Source organism: Eucalyptus grandis, chromosome 7 (genome assembly GCF_016545825.1).
Source record: "Eucalyptus grandis isolate ANBG69807.140 chromosome 7, ASM1654582v1, whole genome shotgun sequence".
NCBI classification, from domain to species: domain Eukaryota; kingdom Viridiplantae; phylum Streptophyta; class Magnoliopsida; order Myrtales; family Myrtaceae; genus Eucalyptus; species Eucalyptus grandis.
The window spans coordinates 39201209-39223828 of record NC_052618.1 but is presented as its reverse complement, the minus strand read 5'-3'; the positions used below and the strand labels follow the sequence as shown (position 1 = coordinate 39223828).

At 39.5% G+C, this 22620-nt stretch overlaps 1 pseudogene; it reads right to left on the bottom strand.

Annotated features, from left to right (window-relative positions):
* Positions 1-16213: 16213 nt before the first annotated feature.
* The window catches only part of LOC104447600, an 8085-nt pseudogene continuing 1678 nt past the window's right edge, over positions 16214-22620 (bottom strand).

Below are 22620 nucleotides of genomic sequence, written 5' to 3'. Positions count from 1 at the left end.
AATTAACAAGAACCCTAAACTTACACGTGGAAAGAAAACTAAATTTCCTTTTCAGTATATTTATAATTTAAAGCGGGGGCTACAAAGAAGCAACGTGTTACTTGTAAATGCATGAGCAACAATCAACAAGCCATCCCCAATTTGGGTCGCCAATAATTAGGATAAAAATCTCGGAATTTCTGAGATTCATGAGGCTGGCATATATGGCGGAGAAAGAGTTACGGAGATCTCAGGGCCATTGCTGCCCCTGCAAAGTCTCAATCGCCGTTAATATCCCTGCGAAGCACCATCTTCTCTCTCTATCTAAACCATTAATGTGCCAGGAAGAACCACCATGACACGCACGTCTGCTTTTAAAGAAAACGAAGAACCACCCTTCGTTAGCCCTCCGTATAGAAATCAGTTAGTCGCCCCTACTTTTCTTTGATTTTCATATTAGATAATGGTTTGTAAGAATTGATTATTGGGATTTGTATGACCGAATTTTATAAAATTTTACACATTACGAGTACATTATGCTTTGTTGATCAAAATTTCTCTAAAATTTGACACAAAAAGGCCGTGTTATCAGACTTTAAAGGAGCTACATGTTTTTGGGCACCGCAAGCGTTCTTTGTAATTAAGAATTATGTAAATTGATCATGATCTTTGTTCCTTAACAATGAAATAAAAGAAAACGATTTCATGTAAATCACAAACAGATTCATACTGAGCGTTGTATTTAATCAAGAATGAAGAATGAAAATGGTTTTAATTTGGTTGGAAAGATTCCCATCCATATGAGATGTTTCTATTACAAATTCGATTTAAGATGTGATTTGGGTTCTTCTCAATCCCAAGTTGACAAGTCCAATCGAAGGTTGTACATCACAAAGGTGGAAATTGTGCGACATCTTTGGTGTCCTGATTCATGTTACAATTATGACTTTGACACTTATTCAGTTTGGTTTAAAAATCATGGACTTTTGTAAGGTACACTTATTGTAATATATTTGGATAAAATTTCACTTTACCTCCCTGTACTTTTCTCATCGTCTTACACGTTAAACTCTAAATTGCAAATCATTTGACTTTATCTCTCCAAATCCTCATCTTTTTGCATGCTAAACCATATATTTCAAATCATTACACTTTACTCTCTGAAACTTGCGTATTATTTTAGCCTTTCTAATACCGTTAATCTTTCCTTTCCCATTCAGATGTGCAACCAGTTACGCTTACAGTAGGTTCTTTTCAGGGGACGAACTCTCTAGTGCAATCATTCATTGTAGCTTGGGAATCGTACGCATTGCACGGTTTAATAAAGAATAGCATAGTTTCTAAGTTTGGGAGAGTAAAGTGCAGGGATTTTAAATTTAGGTTTTGACATGGTAATGGAGTGAACATTGTGGGGTAATTTGAAAGATTTAAAGTTTTGCCGCGTAAGAATGTGAGGGTTCCTGGAGGAAAATGAAATGATTTGAAAATAGTGTTTAACATGTATAAAGGGATAGTTCATGCGGTAAAGTAAAATTCTCTCTCTCTCTCAAAACGAAGCACTTCTTCATCATTGATTTAGATGGCTCTTTAGCTTCTAAAAAACCATAACTATCCGTACTGACGATGAGGATGGCCGGACTCTTGATCTTGGAGTAATGGAAGAACCCTTCGCCTGTCTCATTCGTTCTTAACAGTGGAGCGATGGAAGACGCAACATGTAGAGAGAGAGAGAGAGAGAGAGAAGACGAAATTGAAGATGCCTTAAATGTGGATTGGCGAGGAAACTACTCTAGGATTGAGAGTAGACTGCCATGGGACTTGAACTTAGAACCCAAACTTGGAAACCTGCATAATCTGTATCGCCATTAAACGAGTAGGTAATAAATAAATATTTCATTCCATTTTCCAAATTCTAATTTTGTTAAGAAATGATTTCCGATATGAAATGAAGGAAAGAAATAAAACAATAAAGTATAGAATGGATGGCCCTGATCAATTGGGCATATCCACGGCCAAAAAGTCATCGGAGCCCGTTATGTTAAGCTCAACTTCCTTGGTGAAAATCACTTTTGCCCTTTCGTTGGGTGTGTCTACAATCATTTCAAGATCATGAATCATCTTTGGAAGATTTTTCATGCAAGTCGAGCTTTTTAGCAAATAATCAGAAATAGCTGTTTGGCTCAGCAGAAATTGTCATGCCGCTTTTGGTCGCGCTTTTGGGATCTAAGTTAGATTATATAGACAAGTGAAGATGTGAATTAAAGTGTAGGTGACATTAGTTAATTTTATGGACTTCAATTGGACTTAATTGGAAGAAAGGAATTGATGAGAATTGAAGAAATTGGATATACACGAGGTGGACTACGCGAAATGAAATTTGCAACCATTGGAAAATGTTGTGGGAGTTTGAGATAGTGGAATGTATCCTTGGTGATGTCATGGGCCAATGAGGAGCAAGTGGCTAGGATGTTGACAAGTGTAAGGTGGAGATTTGATTTTAAAAAGGCACCCATCAACATCATCTTCAAGCTTGGGAAGAGAGAGAGAGAGAGGGAGAGAGGAGGAGGCTGCTCGTGCGACCAGCCCAGCCGCCTCCATCCGCTCGACCGGCCGCCCATCGCCAGTTCGCCACCTCGCCGTCATGCCAGGGCCGCCGTTGGCGACCCCCTCTCCTTCCCCTTCCTCTCCCGTTGCGTCTCTCTTCTCCATCTCCCTTAGGCCGCAGAGACCCAGCGGCAACAACCAGAGAATCCCGTCCGAAGCTGCACGCCAGCCGGAGGTCTCGCCGTTCGCCCGTCGCCGCCGTCGCGCGTCTACCTCGCTCGCCCGCGCGGCCGCGCGCGCTCGCGCTTCGGCTCGTCGCGAGCTGCTGTTCAGCTCGCGCAAGAGCTGCCGGCTCATTCGTCGCCGCCGTGCACGCCGTTCGTCGCCGCCAGCCACCGCCGTAGCTCCACCGCCCTTCCGGCCGAACCGGCGCCGGATCTACCCTTCCTCGGCCTCAAACAGCCATGGACAGCAGCTGAAAAATGGGTATGCAGCGGACGTTTGGCCCGTTTGGCTGCCTTCTGAGCCGGATGCTCGGCCGCTTTGAGGAAAGTTGTTCTCCTCGGCGTCCCCGTCGTTTTGGTCCGCTCGGCTCGCTAATCAGTGAGTTTAGCTCACTAAACCTCATTAGAGGGTTAATTATGCTTAGGGAGGTTTAGTTTATATTAAGTATTTTTAGGTTGTTAGTTTAGGTTAATTAAGAGTGGATTTGGTTAAGGTTGCGGTTTAATTTAAAGTGTGCTTAATTAAGGGTAAGTAGGTTTATTTAAAATAAGCATTGATTTGACTTAAATGAATTTACTTTTGATTTATTTAAATGTCTCAAAATTATTATGATTTAATAATATATTTTATTCGAAATTAATAAAATATTATTATTTAATTATTTTGAATAAATTTAATTATTTATTAAATTCCGAAGAATTTTGTCGGGACCCTAAATTCTCGAATTTAAATGTAGGTCAACTCTTTGTGTAGTCAGATTTTGAAATTGATGATTGGATATTATAAATCGAATGTGGATTGTGAAGATAGGGATATTATTATTTAATTAATTTTCGAAATAAATTTAATTATTAAATAAATTCCGAAAATTAAGTTGGGACCCTAAATTCTAAGAATTTTATGTTGATCGCTATTTGTGTATTCAGATTATGAATTTGATAATTAGATATTTCAAATTGAGTGATGATTTGTGCAATTAATTATCGAATTGTTGTATCATGGTTAGAGAAGACTCGGGTCGTGATGAGTGGCTAGTGGCTTGGACCTTTGTTCTTATAGAAATGCCGTCAGTGAGTGACTCGGGTGCGGTGGTGGCTAGGCCATTGGACTTTTGTTCTTATAGAAATGCCGTCGGTGACGTGGCTCGGGTCGTGATGGTAGCTGGCAGTGGACCTTTGTTCTTATAGAAATGCCGTCGGGAGAGTGACGTGGCTCGGGTCGCGATGTGGCTAGGCCGACGGACCCATGCTCCTTCGAGAATGCCGTCGACGTAATGACAAAGCCGCGCTCCATGGGGGAGCGTGCGTCATTAGTGTAGTAGATAGGACTGCGAGTAGGCTATGCCCTTGTGGTGTGAATAATAATTGGAATGTGTGTTAGGAGTGATTTGTGATTTATATGAAAGTGATGGCGTTCCAATTGTTTGAATTATTATTACTACACGAGATTGTGTAATACGAATTGTGCTAACTGCGGGGGAAGAATTGAGGCGAGGTAAGTTCTGCGTGTGATGTGGCTAGGCCACCCTTGGCGTATTTTCTTTCTAATAGGGGTTTAGGGGTTGAACTTGTGAGACATCGTCTCATCCTGTTGTGGGATTAAAATTTCAGGTCCCAGATGGACGGAGTGGTCGGATAGCTTTGGTTGGCATTGAGGAGTTGCAGAGGTGAGCGATAAGATTGGAGGATGTGTCAGGCTTGTAGGTCGTAGGGCAGTTTATTTCTAAGAGCCGGTCTTTTGTAGACTTTTGGGTTTGTAGGCCTTCGTCTGTCAACTCCGTTGGTTTCACGTAAGTGATTGGTTGTGAAATTGTTTCCTGCTTTTCTATCCGTATTTTATTGTCGGGGTTTTATCGATACGTTTAACTAGCGCAATAAAAAATGAATGTGGTCGCGACACTACTTGGGAATGTCGCATTTGAATGACCATGGTGGGATGTTGACGCTCGAGGTTCGGGCGTGACATCCCCGTTTAAGTGGTATTGAGCATGGTATGTGTATGGAGTGATAAGGTGCAATGAGTCATGGGATAGTTAGTAGGAAATGCTTTTAATATGCTGATGCATGTGGTTGATAGCTGTTTGGTAGCTTGTTTGTGTGGTCGCTCAAATTTCAACTTTGATGTTGGAATCGGAAAACAGTGTCTATAAGGAAACGTAAGATGAGTGACCAGGAGTGGAGAACTCCTTTGGAGGAGGTCGATAAGACACCATGCCTCGGGGTAGGATGCGACAAGAGTTGGTACCGAGGTAAAGCGCGAGCTTGACCGGCGCAAGTGTGAGTCTGGGTGCAAGTCGGTAGTTAGAGTGTGAGCAGCTGACGATCTTAGGTCCGTTGAGATCGTTCGGGCGCTAGTGTCCTTTGGAAGCTTGTTGGGTCGATGGCTCAGGATTGAGCCGTTCTGTTGCCGTTGTTTCTACCGTTGCCAGTGTTGTGATCGATGTTATTCTTGCCGCGCTGGTGAGGCCTAATATGGAGTTGTGATCGAGGATCAAGTCTCACGTATACGAGTCAAGGTTCATTCTAGACGGAGATGAAAATCGGTTGGAGAGAAAGGCCGATGTCGGAAGAAAGATGCCTGTTTCACCCAATAGGAAGAATAGAGTTGGAAAGTCGGTGCTCAACTCGATCGTGTGTCGTGTGTAAGAAAAGACATGGATTTGTTAAAATCTTTGTAAGAGAAATGACTTGTTACGGTGTCACCGGTAGCCATTTGATCAAAGATGGCTCGTATAGATGGATGGAACTATAGCTGTTTCACATCGTTGTTGATAAGACAGAATAAGAGAAACATGCTTCGGGACATTTAGTAAATTGCTTGAGCAGGACCCGGTGCAAGGAATGGTGCATGATGTCACTTGATGGGAAGTAGATGACTCACCGATTGTGTGCTGAGTTTGTGGAAAAGAGGCTTGAATCAGCCCGTGTCGGAGTAAAAAGGAGCGTGCTTTGAATGTGGCCAGCACGGCCATCGAGTTAGGCTTGTCTGCGTAATTCCATGAGAGTGTAAGTACATTTGCTTTGCAGATAGGACGCCACTAGGATGGCTAGAGGAGCATGAAGGATCGACCATGCATCAAGAAGAAGAATGTTTATGAGATGTTTTATGCAGAGTAATGCAGCAGAATTTTCAGTGATTGTAGGGTTTTCGTTGTGGTAATAAGGTAAGAGAAATGTGAATTTCTGACTATAGTTGTACTCAAAGAGTTTGCTTAAGTATGACTTGGAAGTCATTTATAAAAAGGTTGGCTCAAGGAGCTCTATGTTGTTGTGAATCATGTTGGTGATATAATTCAGTTTGTTTAGATATACGTGCGAAATTTTGAATCATTGAAAGTCGAAGAGGAATTTGTCCTTGTTATTAGATCCTGAAGATGACCCGGTTACGGTTGTTGGTTATCGAATCTACATGTTGTAATAGATGCGTCGGTTGAGGAGCCGAATATGGAGAACATAATCGTGGTACGTGAGTTTTCTAAGGTAATCTACGGAGAATTGTCAAGTTTGCTGTCGAAAGAGAAATAAGGTTCGTGATTGAATTAGCACGGAGCAGGCAGTTCTTAAGGCTCCTTACCGGATGGTGTTACCAATTAAAAGAAGCCCAAGGTGTAGATGCAAGAAGTGTTGGATAGAGATTCATCTTTATTGACGCCTAAAAATTAGTTAGGTTTTATTTAGCTTTATTTAACTTTATTTTATTTTATTTTATCTTTTCGGATAATAAATAAACAAATAACAAAAACAACAAAAAACAAATAAAAACGAGGAAAAAGAAACAAAAAGCATAAGCCAATAGCCACTAGAAGTTTGCAGGCCTTCAAGCCTAGCCTCCCTCTTTCTTTTCCTTATGAGCCACTGAGGCTAGCCGCGTGGCTCAGCCGGCCCTTTCTCCTTGTCTTCTTCCCCAACGGATAAGCAGCACGTGCCGGAGAGAGGAGGCGCGTGACGCAGGAGCAAAGGAGAAAAGTAGCGCACGTGGAGCGGGTGGCTGGCGTCGGATAAAACGTAGGAGGGGCAGGCTGGCGTCGGATGGGACACCGGTTTGGCGTCGAAGGCCGCTCGATCGCGAAGGGACCAACGGTCGAGCTCCGTCGACCGGCACCTCGGCCTATAAATAGGCCCTCCATCCCCAATGAAGAAGGAGAGACACGGACCAGAGAAGGATCGAAGGCTGCAGTCCTTGAAACCTCCCAGAGAGACTTCGGACGGGGGCCGAGGACGAGCGGGCCGAGATCAAGGGCGCGGCCGGAGACGAGGAGGAGATCACGAGTGGGTGGAGGCTGAGCACAAAGATCCGGAGAGAGAGAGGCGGAGTCGGATCGGGTCGCGACCCTTGGACACCCCAGGGGGCCGGGGGCCGAGGCTCGCGGCCCGGATCTGAGCCAGCCGGGAGTAGAGAGAGAGAGAGATGCGGAGAAAGAGGAGATTTGCGTGGGTCTCGCCGTCGCACCGCATCCCCCGTCGCGCCATTGCCACGAACAGGTATCGTGATGTCGCGAGTCGCCATCTCCCTCCCTCTCGTAGTCAAGTCATCGTTGCGCGTCGCCGCCGGAATGCTCCCTTTCCCCCTTGCGCCGCGGATCGCAAACCCTAGGGTTTGCGATTTCGATCACTGACGAATCCGGGTTTGGAAGGCCGGGTAGGGATTCCGCGATTTAAGGCGGGGAAGCCGGGTCGGATCCGGGTAGGGTTTCACTTGGGAGCGGGGTTGCGAAGTCGGGTCGCGGGTGGAGTCGGGTCGGGAGTAGGGTTCGCGGGGAGTCGGATCGCGGGAGGCTGTCGAGGCCGGGTTGTCGGGTCGGGCGGGTTGTCGGAGTCGGGCCGGGTGTCCTAAACACCCGGCCACGGCGCATTCATTAAATAAAATAAAAAAAAAAAAGAGAAAAGCCGAAAAATCCGAGTCGGGCCCGCGTTGTGGGCAGTCAAAGTGGGTCGGCGCCGGAGTCGGACCCACCGCGGATCAGACCCCGGGCTTGGTTTTGTTTTATTTTAATATAAAATAGTATTCTAATAAATAATAAATAAATGATTTATTTTTAAGAAAAATAAAAATGTTTTAATTTCAAAAAAATAAAAAAAATATTTAAAAAATGTTGAAAAATGTTTTATTTTCTAAAAAATCGAGAAAATAAAAATAATTTATTTTCCAAAAATATTTTGAAAAATATTAAAAACATTTTATTTTCCGAAAAATCAAAAAATGAAAAATATTCCATATTTTTCCAGAAAAAAATCAAAAATCCCTTTTATGTCAAAAAAAAATGAGAAAAAGACTCAAAAAATGTTTTCTCTCGAAAGTGCATGGAAAATCCCTCGAATATCCAAAAATCCTTAGGGTTTAAACAAGATTAGGTACTTAGTGATTAACTAGTGTAATCAAGTCCCGATCCTAATTTCTCTAGTTGCGCGAGTGAGTATTTCTCCCGATACTTCACTTGGGTTTCTAATCAACCACCCCAAATCGATTAGTGCGACTCCATTTTAAAAATTGAATTCTGAGTTAAAAACTTGAACCATTAAATTAAGTGGATTGGTGGACTTGGGAAATCAGGGCTTAACTAAGTCGGCCAGAGCCATTAGCCTCCTTAGGCGCTCGTACCGTCGCGGGCAGAGAAAAAGAGGTGCGACACGTACTCCGAGTGCATCACCTTAGGAACACATTCTGTTCATGAAGGATAAAGTTGATTCATTGTGTTTGTACGTTGATGTTCTTAACATCGACTTGAGGTTGGGTATCATCGCTGAGGATCGAGAAGAAAGACATCGAAGTTAAGACTCGCACTCCGATACGGTAGTTATGAGTTTCTTGTAATGCTGTGTGGGTTAATGGACACCCTAGTTGTTTGTTTGGGTTCCGATGAGCAAAATGTTTAAGGACACTTGAATCGCCAAGTGATTATGTTCATTGAAGTTATCTGGTGTGTTCCAAAGAGTCTTTGAGGAGCATAAGAGACATTAGGAAGATGATACTCAGATCTTGAGGACTCTTGAATCTTATGCTAAGTGTAGCAAGGGCGAGTTTTGGATGACTCGTATTGCGTTCCTAAGGCCATGTGATTTCGTGCAAAGAAATCTCCATAGACCGTCTAAGATTGAGCGAGGAAACGTTGGTCGAGATTGGCTACGGTGACGGAGATCGAAGTTCCTTGGGATTAGTAGGACATTTCGGACGGTTCGTAAAAGGGTTTTAGCGTTAGCGTTACCATTGATAAGACTACCGGAAGTAAGAAAAGTTAGTGTGGACGGAGGGTTGGAGATCTACGGTGATGCGTCGTTTAAAGGATTGTGTTAGGTGTTGATGCAAAGATGATAGAGTTGTGCATATGCGTCCCATCGTTGAGACTTGGAGTTAAATTATTGGACGCACATCGTGTAACTTGCAGTAATTAAGTTCGTTTGGAATTTTAGAGGCACTATCTATACGTAGGAATATTTCATATCGTCAATGACTATCAAAGTCTTAAGTATGTATTCGGTCCCCGTCCGGACCCGGCGAGACCCGAATCTAGAAATTTGATTAGAAAGTTTTCTTGACCTTTTAGTGTAATTGGTGCCTTGCTTGCTTGCACATTGGGTTGTTTCGCATGTCTAATTTGCGTATTTAATTACGAGTGTGAATGTTTAGCTGCATATGCTATATTTTGATGTTAACGCGCTCTAATACTATTGGGTTGAAATGAGAGCTTGTACTCACCGTTCTTAAGTTTCGTGCCGCTTTTGGTTGGATATTGGAATTGTAAAGAACATTTTTCGTGTTGTCGTTTGTGGTTTCTGCTGCCCTTATTTAGTTTGTCATGCGTGGAATTTGTTCATATTGAAACTCTATTGGATAGGAGCTTTGAATATGCATGATTTGAACTTTTTGGGAAATCGTGTTAGCTTGTTAAGTCTGCTTGGAGTTGTCTGATGTTTATTTAGTTTCATTCTGTCAGATTTGACTCTTGAGTATTAGGGATAAAAGACGAGCTCTTGTGATAGCTGGGCCCGATCCGATAATTCTAAGGAGAGTTTCGTGTTGGTAGATGTGAAAGATTGTGTGATCTCCTTGATATATTACCCATCACATACTTGGCTTCCTTCCATTGAAAGAACTTATCAGAACAAGTGTCTTGTTGAGTAGGGGAGGTCCTTATAGAACCTCCTTCCCAATCGTGTTCAATGAGTTGAGGTTACCGATAGAAGGCGTTTTTTGCAATACGTGATTGGGCATTGTCTTGTCGTGATTTATCCCCTGTGAAATTCAAAAATGTTCCGTGCATCAAGACGCATATTCCATATATTTTGGATAAACTTTTTTGCCATAAATAAAGAAGGCTAACTCTTAGAGTGAGCTTTGATTTGTCGATAATATCAGTATTGCGGTACCTTTAAAACCTTGACAGAATTCCATTCGGGAATGTGGCCTTGCTTCCTTCTTCCATTTGTCTTTCAAGTTATGGATCTTACATCTTGGACTCACTTTTATGGATGATGGGCCAATCGGAAGCTTGCTTTCAGTTCCTTGTCTTGAGGATTTGTGTCTTTGCAATTGTTGGCATTTCAAAACCTTACTATTTCAGCTCTGAATCTGTGAGCTTGTTTATCGAGCAAAGACTTACCTAAACTTAAGCTCGAGCTCTTTAGCTATATTGGTGGGCACTTGTCTGAGTGTGTGATATGCGATACTTTTGTGATATGTAACGCGCTCATTTGATTTTGGGTGGTTCGGGCTGAGGAGATTTATGCTTCCTGCGCACATAAAAAGCTTCTAAAGAATCCGTTTGTTGCGAAACGTCTTTTTGCATTACTATATTCTTGAGGTATAATATCAATCTTATTTCTTGTATTTTGGTTGACATTGCATTATGCTTTGTTACATTCTTGAGTATAATATCAATCTTATTTCTTGTATTTTGGTTGAAGCATTGCATTATGCTTTGTTAGTCTAATTAATGTTTTTGGATCTATTTTCAAGATCAGTTCCTTTCTAGTCTTCTCTCGCCTCAATAGATTCCTAAAACTAAGGATGCTCAACAATTGTCCTTGTTTGGTCAGCCTTTTGTCTTTCTTATTGTTTCTCTTACTGAATCTTGTGATCAAATAAGGAAGTTAATCGTTATGTAATTGTCAATTAGGGCTTGGTTGTGGACTCCAAAAACGATGAAGGAATACGCTCAAGTTCATCACGATTGAAAAATTTGATGCCACTGATGACCAACTCTTAGCTGTGACGATCATACTTAGGCTGCCCAAGTTTTGTGGAGGTTTCACATAATGCTGCAGAGCGAGTCAGGATCTTCCGTGATAGATCTTTTGGAAAGCATTCAGCTCCTTCCTAGGAGCTCAAATCAATATTTCATTTGCTGTTCCTCTATAACTTTTAGCACATTTAGTTAGTTGATGAGACTCTTGAGATAGCTAGACTACGCTTCTTGAGAAGCTATACATTGATAAAAACAAGCTATTAGTTTTGCCGGTGAGCTGAAAAATTGAGAGGTCTTGTTATCAAGGTATAGCTTCTTAAGAAACAATAGTCTAGCTATCTAAGAGTCTTATCAAATAACTAAATGTGCTAAAAGTATAGAGATAACGAACAAACGCTTTCAAGATTTGCCACGGAAGCTCATGCCCTCTATTCTGAGCAGATTATGTGAAGCCTCCGCAAAGCTGGGTAGCAAATATGATTGTCACGACTAAAATTGGTCTATCAAATTCTTAAATCGTGAGGAACTTGAGCAACTGGAAGCACTCGGGCACCGGTCAATATTCCTTCATCGTTTTGGAGTCACAACTATAATTATTGACAATTACATAACAATCAACTTCACATTTGATCACAAGATTGGTAAGAAAGAAACGGTAGACATAACAGTTATCCCACAAAACAAAAGACTGACCAAACAAGGACAGTTGTTGAGCATCGCAAGGAGTGATAGGGAATCTAATCTCATCGTGTCATAAGTGTTGAATGACAAGAGGTTGAGGTGAGAGAAGACTGGAATGATCTAATCTCTTGAAAATGGATCCAAGAACACTAATTAACACTGATAAAACATAATGCAATGCTTGACCCAAAATACAGAAATAAGATTGATATTATACTTCAAGAATGTAGTAATGTAGAAAAGACGTTTCGCAACAGACAGATCTTTTAAAAGCTTATGTGCGCGGGAAGCATAATCTCCTCAGCCAGACCATTCAAAACCAAATAAGCGTCACGTAGCATAAAACACATCGTGTATCGCACACTCACACAGTGCCCACCAATATAAGCTTAAGAGATCGAGCTTAGGTTTAGTGTCCTTTGCTCGATAAACAAGCTCAATAGATTCAGAGCTGAAACAATTTTCTGATTGACCCATTATCCATAAGTGAGTCCACTAAGATGTAAGATCCGTAACTTTGGAAGAAAAATGGAAGATGAAAGCAGGGTAATCTGTTCTTGGATGGAACTCTGTCAAGGTTTCGCTCCTAAACACGCATAAAAGTACCGCAATACTAATATTATTGGAAAATTAAAGCTGACTCCAATAGTTTGAACATTGCAATTTATGGCAAGTTTATCCAAAGAGTATATGAAAGTTGCGTCTTGATGCACGAAACACTTTAGAGAGAAGGATTTCATAGGAGATAAGTCACAACCAGATAATGCTCAATCTATGTATTGCAAGAAACGCCTTCTTTAGGTAACCTTAACTCATCGAATACGAAATTGGGAAGGGATGCCCACAAGGACCTCCACTTACTCGATAAGACACTTGTTCTGATGAGTTCTTTCACCGGAAGGAAGCAAGTCTGTGATGGAGTAAGGGATCAGGAGATCACACAATCTTTCACATCTACCAACACGAAACTCTCCCTTAGGTTATCGGGCCCAGCTATCACAAGAGCTCGTCTTTTATTCATGGCTCCAGCTAATACTCAGGAGTCAAAGCTGACAGAAAAACTAAATAAACATTAGACAACTAGACTTACAAGCTAACATGATTTGTTAAAAAGTTCAAATCATGCAAATTCAGCTCCTATCAATAGAGGATTTCAATGTGAACAAATTCTGCGCATGACAAATTAAAACAAGGGCTCTTTTGAGCAGGAACCACGGATGACGACACAGAAGGAGCTGAACGCTTTTCAAATGATCTACCATAGAAGCTCCTAACCTCTGCTCTGAGCAGATTATGTGAAGCCTCCATAAAACTTGGGCAGCCCTGAGTATGATCATCATGGCTAAGAGTTGGTCACCGAGTTCAGGTGGCAAAACTAATAGCTTATTAACTCTTACATGTTTTGAAACGTAAAATTCATTATAAAGAATATAAGGTGATCTTTTGGCTCATTATTAGTCATTTTGGTTGTTCATTGTAAGTAGTAGAATTGCGACAATACATGGAACTCGTAGTGTCGTTAGAGCACAACAAGCTTGTTCATGGCCTCTTCTTGATTTCAGGACAGTTTATTTGCAAATTCATGCCTGACTACTTCATGCTTTTGTTTCCTTCTATTGATATGAGAACAACTCGTATTTCTTTGTGAGTGACATTGCAACTTGAATTAATCTAATGTGGCCCTTCAGTTTAAGTGCAGGGCTATGGCTGAACTATGAGTTCTTAGACTATTTGGGAATCCTCGAGTTCCTTCCTGAAATTTTACCACTAAACAGTCTTCACCATTTGTCTTTGGCAAAGTGGCATATGAAAACATAAGATCAATGAATTGTATGCTCTTGATGTACACAATTATCTTTGTGATGTGAGAAGAAATAGATATGTCCCATCCGATTGAAGGGTGGATGTCCTTTAATCGGAGATTGGAGAAGGAACATCAGGTAAATTTGGTGTATCATATTGCATCATGGAATCCATGGCAATTTCCATATAATCTAGGGTTATAGATGCAGATCTTTGCTCTATAACGGTTCTAAATGTAGCCTGTTGAAATTGTTGAGCATCTTAGGTGTCGCACTGACTAGCTTTGCAGCCTAGTTCGGAATATGTGAAGGATATCGTTTCGGCACATAAATAAAGGGAGGGAAGAAAGGACCGGCCTCTATATGCGAGTAGAATTTTTCAGTTCTACTTGCAAACGATGCTTTATGTGAAGATATGAATATTTTTCTTGATGGATAGCGAGGCCCTACGTGGAATGGGGACAGTCGACAGAATTCGATTGTGATGGCTGCCGACGAGACTAAAAGCCTTCGAGACAACTCTGGAAGCTTGTGAAGAAAGAGTACTGCCAGTTTAAATGACGTTTTCATAGGCAGGTACCGAACTTCATGGAAGATCCCAATTTGTCACGATGTCGATGCATCACCGATTTCTTCGTGATTTGAGAGCAGAAGGACGAAGAGTGTGCATGTGCTTTTCGGATTTCACTGCTTTGGTGTCCCTAGAGCTTATTGGTATGGTATGGAATACTTTCAGGGCGGGCAATTTTGCGTCATCAATGAGGAGACAACCATAGTTGGAGGAGCAATGAGCTTGAGCATGTTATTTCGGCTGAAATTAAAAGGGAAAAAAAATGCTTAGAAGTGAAGGAGCTGATGTGATCATAAGATTGAGATAATGTGGAAAAGTTATTGTAAGGGAAAATGACACAGATGATCTTTAATCTTTGATTTAATGGCGGCGTGGTTTCTAAACTTTTAATTTGCTCGATGTAGTATCTGAACTTTGGTCCAATGTGCAATGTCATCCTAAATATTAAATTTCTTTAATGTGACTCCTGAACTATTAGTAAAAGATCAATTTAGTCTTTCAACTATATGAAGATATCTATTATTGTTCTTTCGGTAATTTAAGTTAATGGAATCTTTGTGTGGCTTCAATATGTTATATTTGAACGGTGGATCTTAAAAAGGGTTTTGCATGGATTTTCCACCTATATCGTTCGTCTCAAATCAAGGAAAGAAATTGTCATGTGTAATATTTGAAGTTCGTCATTTACTTATTTTCTTTTCTAAAGTAAATGGATTAAATGATAGACATGCCGACTTATCATTCTTATCATTCTTAAGCATGTCATTTGAGCCAATAGAAAAACCACATTGAAAATTTATTACTAGTTCGGAACTCACATTTCACATATAAGAAATTCAGAGACAAAATTACATATCATATCAAAATTCATGGATTGTTTATGTTTATTTATGTTGTCACCTCTTATCGAGACGGGCAGTCTCTTCCCATTCTTCATTTCAGCACAGAAAGCATGGGTAAAATGATCTATGTCGCAAGCTTGATGGTGTTTAATTACACATTAGTGGTCCACTCGTTGCATGAGAATACATGCGTTTTTTTGTGAGAGAGAGAGAGAGAGAGAGAGAGAGAGAGAGAGATGTAAAGAAGGAAGCACGCATAAGGAATTTTCTGGATTATAAAGCATGAATGGTGCTTATGAAAGTGAAAAATTCAAGACGAACCCTGCTGAAAAGTAACTGTCCGAAGGCACATTTGCAGCCGAAAGATTGGTGAAAGCTGTACCGCCTGGAAGTCTGTAAACTTTACAATGTTTTGCAGTTCGCTGGTAAACAATGGGTGATTTCTCATGTCAAGAGCATCAATTATGAAATGCCCCACGCTGTGTACTTTGAAAAAGAGCACCCGACAAAAACTTTTGTTATAATCACCAGAAGAAGAGGACATCCACTGACCAAAGCAATCTTCATTCACAAGCATCCTCCTCTAATTGCATATATGAAGCGAGAGGTGATCGAATTACTAGGACAAGATGCATTTACAGTACAGACTGAGAAGAGCATACTGCATCTTTAGCAATTAAATAACATAAGCCATAAACAAAGAACGGGCATTGCATTGGCACCTTTGGTAGTAGCAAAGCAGTCAGTGATTTACCCCAGCAGTACTCATAATGCACTTTGTTCTGGCAAATGTGGTCGAAAATATCCACTAAAAAAGATTTGACAATCCCTCATAAACATGCTACGATTTGGCCACGAACTAGTTAAGGCACGCATCAAGACAAAAGCCTTAGGTAACATCGGTTATCCTTCAAAACAAGGTGACTTTGATTGAATGGAGGGACGAATTCAAAAGTTTGGAGTATAACAATCACAAGTTGATTGACACAAATAGCAAATAGCAATATCATCATTTAGATTGATGCAACATATGGCATATTATTCCATTGGAAGAACTTACCATGGAAATCCCCAGCTACCCTAACCCAACAGTGAATAACCAACCGGAGAGAGTAGCACTATAAGACTCACGGTAGGTGGCTCAAAGGAGGCTGCTACTTGAACCTGCACCAAGAGAGAGTGTAAGATATCTTCACCAAAGTCGGTTCACCTTATATGGCTTCTAGTCTGTAAATTGAGCAACCGGAACCTAATGAATAATAAGAGGACGTTCGATAGAATTCCAAAGTCCTCGTTACTTAAGGCGCCTTTTCATTCCAGAATTGCCAAAGTTGATTGATTTTGAAAAAAGTAAAACTTGCCTTTCATGATACCAATGTTTGCTCATTTTAGATCAAGCTGCGCTCTTATTGAAACCAAATGAAAACAACAAACTATCTTATCTTCATTACTGAGGTAAGCCAGCTTCTACTTCATCCCACAAATCTATATTTCTAGAAAACCTCTCATTCACCTGCGTAATAAGCTCCTAGCCTCATCGACCTTGTTGATACTCACCAACCCATTGACTAGTGACTTCATATTTCCGAAATTCGGAACCCAACCTTTTTCCACGCTCTCCTTACAAATCTGCAAAGCGGTATCGAAATCCCCTCCGTTGCAAAGATAGTGAATGAAGGTGAAATAACAATCACTGTTGGGCCGGCAATCGTGGTTCACCATGCTCTTAAACATCTTCTTCGCTTCGTCGTTCCTTTCTTCATTGCAAAACCCATGAGTCAAATGGGCATACGTCTCCATATTTGGCTTCATCCCCCTCGTCAACATCCCGTCGAGCAACACCTTCGCCCCATCCGACTTCCTTAGCTTACACAAGCTCTAAATCCTGATATTATATGTACTAACCACCCGAGAGACCCCGTACTTCTGCATCAATTCCGAAACATTCCCGACGTCTTCGTACTTCTCTTCCTAATAAAGCCCAGCCAACATGTTCTCAAACTTGTTGAGTTGGGCTTAAACCCTTCCTATCCATCTCAGCTAGCGTCAAGTACAGAACTCGTCGACCCGGACTCTGAGAATGCCTTAATCACAGTATTGTCTCCAAATTAGGTGCTACGATATAAATCCTAAGGAAATCCATGAAAAACCTCTTCCTCTCCTTATAGGGTGCCTTTAGTTGAGCATTCGCATGGGGCTTTCAACCTCTAAAGCTCGTTGGGGAAATCTTGAATTTGTTTGGTAGCCATTTTGAAGTATCTTTCAAATGAAAACCAACATTAGGAAAGCTGAAGGCCTAATGCTAGTAGGGATTGGTTTTGAATTTTACGTATTTGGCCAAATACTGAAACTTATTTTTCTTCCAAAACTATCCTCACTCATTCTTTAAATTTCTAATTTTGCCCTTGTTATTATTTTTTAAATGCCAAAATAATGCTAAAAATCAAATATATATAAATGCTAAAAAATTCAATATATTTTGGTCTTTTAAAAAAATTATATATTTGATTTTTAGCATTATTATCAAAATATATATTTAAAGTTGCATACATTATTTTTTCATTTTTAAACAAATAAAAATTAAAAAACATCGACGGAGGGTTTGGTTTTTTTTTAATCTATATGGTTCTTAGCATTATTTTCAAATTTATATTTAAAAAGTCACATATACTGTTTTCAAATTTAAAAAAAAAAAAATAAAAATTTCGACTAAGGATTTGGTCTTTTTTAAAAAAGATATATGTATTTTATTTTTTAGTATTATTATAAGAATTTATATTTAAAATTTTTCATACATTATTTGTTTAATTTTAAAAAATTAAAAATTTAAAAATTATGATGAAGGGTTTGGTCTTTTAAAATATATATATGTATGTATTTGATTTTTAACATTATTGTGAAAATTTATATTTAAAAAGTTGCATACATATTTTTTTTTTCAATTTTAAGCAAACAAAAATTAAAAATTCTGATGAAGGGTTTGGTCCTTTTTAATATATATGTTTTCAAATTTTTTAGTATTATTGTTAAAATTTATATTTAAAAGTTTCATACATTATTTTTTTAATTCTAAACAATTAAAAATTTAAAATTTCTAATGAAGGGTTTAGTCTTTTTTTATTACAAAAATTATATATATGTATTTGAATTTTAGCATTATTTTCAAATTTATAATTAAAAAGTTGCATACATTATTTTTTCAATTTTAAACAAATATAAATTAAAAAAATTTCAGGGAATGATTTGGTCTTTTTTTAAATTATATGTATGTTCAAAATTTATATTTAAAAGTTGCATACATTATTTTTCAATTTTAAATAAATAAAATTAAAAAAACTAATATTAATCACTCCAAGTTTTTCAAATGTGTTTTCTACCAAACAATATTTCTCTCAAAGTTACTTTTCAAAGCATAGTTTACCAATCAGCCTTTGCATTTGCCTAAAGTCCTTTAGGTTAGAATTGCTTTGCATTTTCAACGGGTTTTCAAAATCTTGAATCAGCGCACCGTCCTCAACAATTGATGGTGTCTTTCCCCAACAAAGTGGAATAAGAGCTAGCATTGATGGAGGAAACCATTGGCACCATGCTTAAGTTAAATGCCTAAGCTTATTTTATTTGGACATCTCAGATTAAAGACATTGTCTTGTCAAAATTTATATGATCACATCACCGGGGATAAAGGTGAAGAAGACAAAGAAGATAAAGAATGGGAGCGGATCAATAAGAAAATAGTTGGCTCTATCCACAATAGGTTGATCATAATTTTTTATATCATGCTCCTCAAGAAACAAATGTTAACACATTGCGAAAGAAATTGTAAGATGTGTGTAAGAGGGGTTCTCACAAAATAAAGCATTTTTAATTAAGAGATTTGTAAATTTGAGATACAATGAATAGAGTAGCATGTCCAGCAATAGACTCAACTTTATGATGTTGTAAATTAGTTGAAAATCTAAAAATTGATCTTGGTGATGAGTCGTTGACACGGCATTTTTAAATTAATTTTTTCTCCTAAGAAGCTTATTTATTTATTATTTTCTTCTTCAAAATCTTATTTAAATTATATTAAAAAACTAAAAGGCTAAAATTTTAATTTTAAAATTGAAAAAATAATGGCGAGGTGCAAGAGGCACCATCGCTAGCCTTAGGGTAGGGCCCATGTCGCCTAAAATTGGGCGCCCTCACCTTGTTAGGCTTGGGCACCCTCTCCCGGGCAAGGGGTCAGCACCCTTGCCCATGGTCGACGATCTTTGTTGGCCCCTTTGGCAATGGGTGGTAGTGCCCCACTAGCGAGCCCTACTCTTTTCCTTTTTTTGATTTTTTTAAATATAAAATTTTAGCATTTTTATTTTTAATCTAATCTAAATAAGAGTTGAAGAAGAAATAACAAAAAAATCCATATGAGAGAGAGACATTAATTTAAAGATGCTATATATATATTTTGTTGGATGTCAACGAAGAATTTGATTATACTAATTTAATAATTTATTGTATTTGATTATGCTTTTGAAATTTTAGGATGAATTGATACTTTATGTTATTTGCAAGTACTATAGATTTGGATGTTTTTAAGTTAATAGTTGGAATGGAATATATGGAACTAAATTGAGTCAAATTGATCTAACAAAATTGTCGAAATGAACTGATTGAATGCTTATATTCTTGTGATTTATATCATGCATAACGTTACTAAAGCCATGACCTTTCTTTCTTATTATATGATGCTCTGTTATGATTGTTACCTCTGTGATTTTGCATTCTTTCAGTTTATCCATAAACAAGTTAAGGTTGGAAGTATGAGGCTCATGGATTTCATGTAAAGCACTCTTGACCGAAGACACAAATGACTGAACCATTATGTATGTCTTTGAGGCAACATTAATATCGGAAAGATATTAGGTCCTTTCCTACATCGAACATCCCCTTTGTTTCACGCCTTTTCAGGCTATTGAATTGCATTTGGTTCTTTAGGTCATGCATCTTTCATTACAATGTTTGAACCTTGATCGATCTTTTCTTAGCAATCGGCATGGATAATTTATTCTTTCATAACGGCATTCGACATTCCTATGCATTTCAGTGGAAGGTAGGTGTTTTTCTAGTTTTCTTCTTTATACTTTCCCCTTAGTGAGATCAAATTATTTAGCGCGCCGCTAGGTCTCGCGGCCTGAGGTCGAAGACCTGGGCCCGAGTCAGCGACCTCCGGCGGCCCTCGGCCAGTGCATGTGACCCTCGCCAGAGGGTCGCTGAGTGGGCGACCTTCGGCTGCCTCGGCTGGGTCGCGCGGCCCTGCTCGCCGAGTCGCCCAGGCTCCGGCGACCTCCGGCGGCCCTCGGTTGGGTCACGCAACCTTCGCCGGAGGTCGCCCGACCTGGTGACCTCGGTGTGAGGCTGCTAGAGCGAGATCTGTCTCGGCTGGCGACCATGACCCTTCGCGGTTCGGCAAAGGGTTTAGCTGAATTTTCCAAAAAAAAAAAGAAAAAAATAATACCCATCGGCCCATTGTGAAAGTTTTTTTACCAAACACACATTCAACTCAAAGTTCATTTCCAAATTTTTTTACTAAACACAACTGCATTTTCTCAAAGTAGCTTTGAGCTTTCAGCATTGCATTGGACTCAAAGCCCATTGCAAATGTCTGAACCAAACGCGACCGGAATCCTAAATGAGCAGCCCGTGATAGAAGCATCACATATTACATACTCAAACAAGTGCCCATCACTTTAGTTAAAGAGCTCAAGATTAGGTGCACGAAGTAGATGCTTCTGACATTTGTAGGCAATTGCCTTTGCATGATAAACAATCTCAATAGCTTTAGAGTAGAAACAATTTGAGATGTCAGCAATTCGAAGAGTCATCCCAAGGAAAGGAATCGGAATAGGAACTGAAATTCCGATCGACCCATTATCTATAAAGTGAGTTCCTCATTATCCATAAAGTGAGTTCTCTAACAGAGAAGCTCTGTAGCTTTGGAAGACAAATGAAAGGTGGAAGCATAACAATGCCCTCCATTTTTAGAACTATGTTGAGTTTCACTCCCAAACACATATAAAGGCACCCTAATATTGATATTCGGATTAGTCATGTGTTGCTCTTAAACACACATGAAGGTATCATAATACTATACCCAAATCAATGGATAAAGGGTTACTTCAATATTTGGATTAGTTGGTGAATAAAGGGTCAAGAGTTTGAACCTAGCGATTTATGGCAAAGTTTATGTATATGGAAGATGTCTATTGATCCATTGCAAAGTTATGTAAATGGGAAATGTCTCTTGATCGGCAAAACATAAGAAAGAAAAATTTCATAGGATAAATCACGACATAACAATACCCTCTCCACATATTGTAGGAACTTTATATTGCAAGAAAAGGAATTTGAATCATTGAACCCATCGAACACAAATTGGGAAGCCCCACAGGACTTCACCTACTCGACAAAACACTTGTTTTGATAAGTTTTTAAGATTTTTATTTATGGAAGAATTGTCCAATTATAACTAATTGGTCTAATTTCTAATATAAATTGCAATTCTCATTGAATGTCCCTAAATATGTAATCACTAAATGACGTGTGCGCGTGTGTATATATATACATGACGTATAACATGACGTGGCATGATGATGCAATTAAACTGTATGACATAATATACAATGATGTGGCTGCTCTACATGATATAGCATATGATGAAATTAAAGACATGACATACGATGATGCAGCTACTCTACATGACATGGCATATGATGATGCCACTAATGCATATGACATTTTTTTGGTTTTTGTATTAAAATTCGTAACTCTAAATAAATTAAAATAGAAACGTGCCTAAAGTGAAATAATATCTAAGTTAGAAATGGGCGAGAACCCGGGTGGGAAACTCGGGTTGGGATTTGCTCCCAACCTACCCGAGTTCAATTCGAGTCTGTGACCCGGAGAAGTCCGGTTTGGATCTTCGCTTGGGTGCCATGGGGCTGTAGTTCACCCATTGTTGACAGGACCCAGAGGCCCATTGATTGGGTCCAACAGCCCATGGGCCCTGGACGAGAATCCATGGTGCATATGGCCATTGAACTTGAGTAGAGAATTGGTTCGTAACTGGAGTTGATGGATGTTGAGCAACCTGCTCGACTTATTCCAAGATTCGATCGGATGAATCCTCCATTGTAGGTAGGATCGGGTCTTGAATTTTGCTACTTGAGTTCCGCATATTGAACGAAAAACAAATGAAAGATTGAATTCCTCTCTGATGTGCTGATTTTGTTCTGTAGGTAGTGGTTTGTAGCAACAAAATAGAAAATGTTCGAAGGCAATCTAGGAAGAAGGAAAAATTTGCGGAAGGTGGAATCCTAGATGATCAGCCCGTGATCACATATTACATACTCAAACAGGTGCCCATCACTTTAGTTAAAGAGCTCTAGGTGCACGAAGCAGATATTCTTACATTTGTAGGCAATTGCCTTTGCATAATAAACAATCTCAATAGCTTTAGAGTAGAAACAGTTTGAGATGTCAGCAATTTGAAAGAGTCATCTCAAGGAAAGGAATCGGAATAAGAATTGAAATTCTGATTGACCCATTATCCATAAAGTGAGTTATCGTTATCCATAAAAGTGAGTTCCCTTAAGAGATAAGCTCTGTAGCTTTGGAAGACAAATGAAAGGAGGAAGCATAACAATGCCCTCCATTTTAGAACTCTTTCGCTCCTAAACACATATAAAAGTACCCTAATACTGATATTCGGATTAGTCAGGTGTTGCTCTTAAACACACATGAAGGTACCATAATACT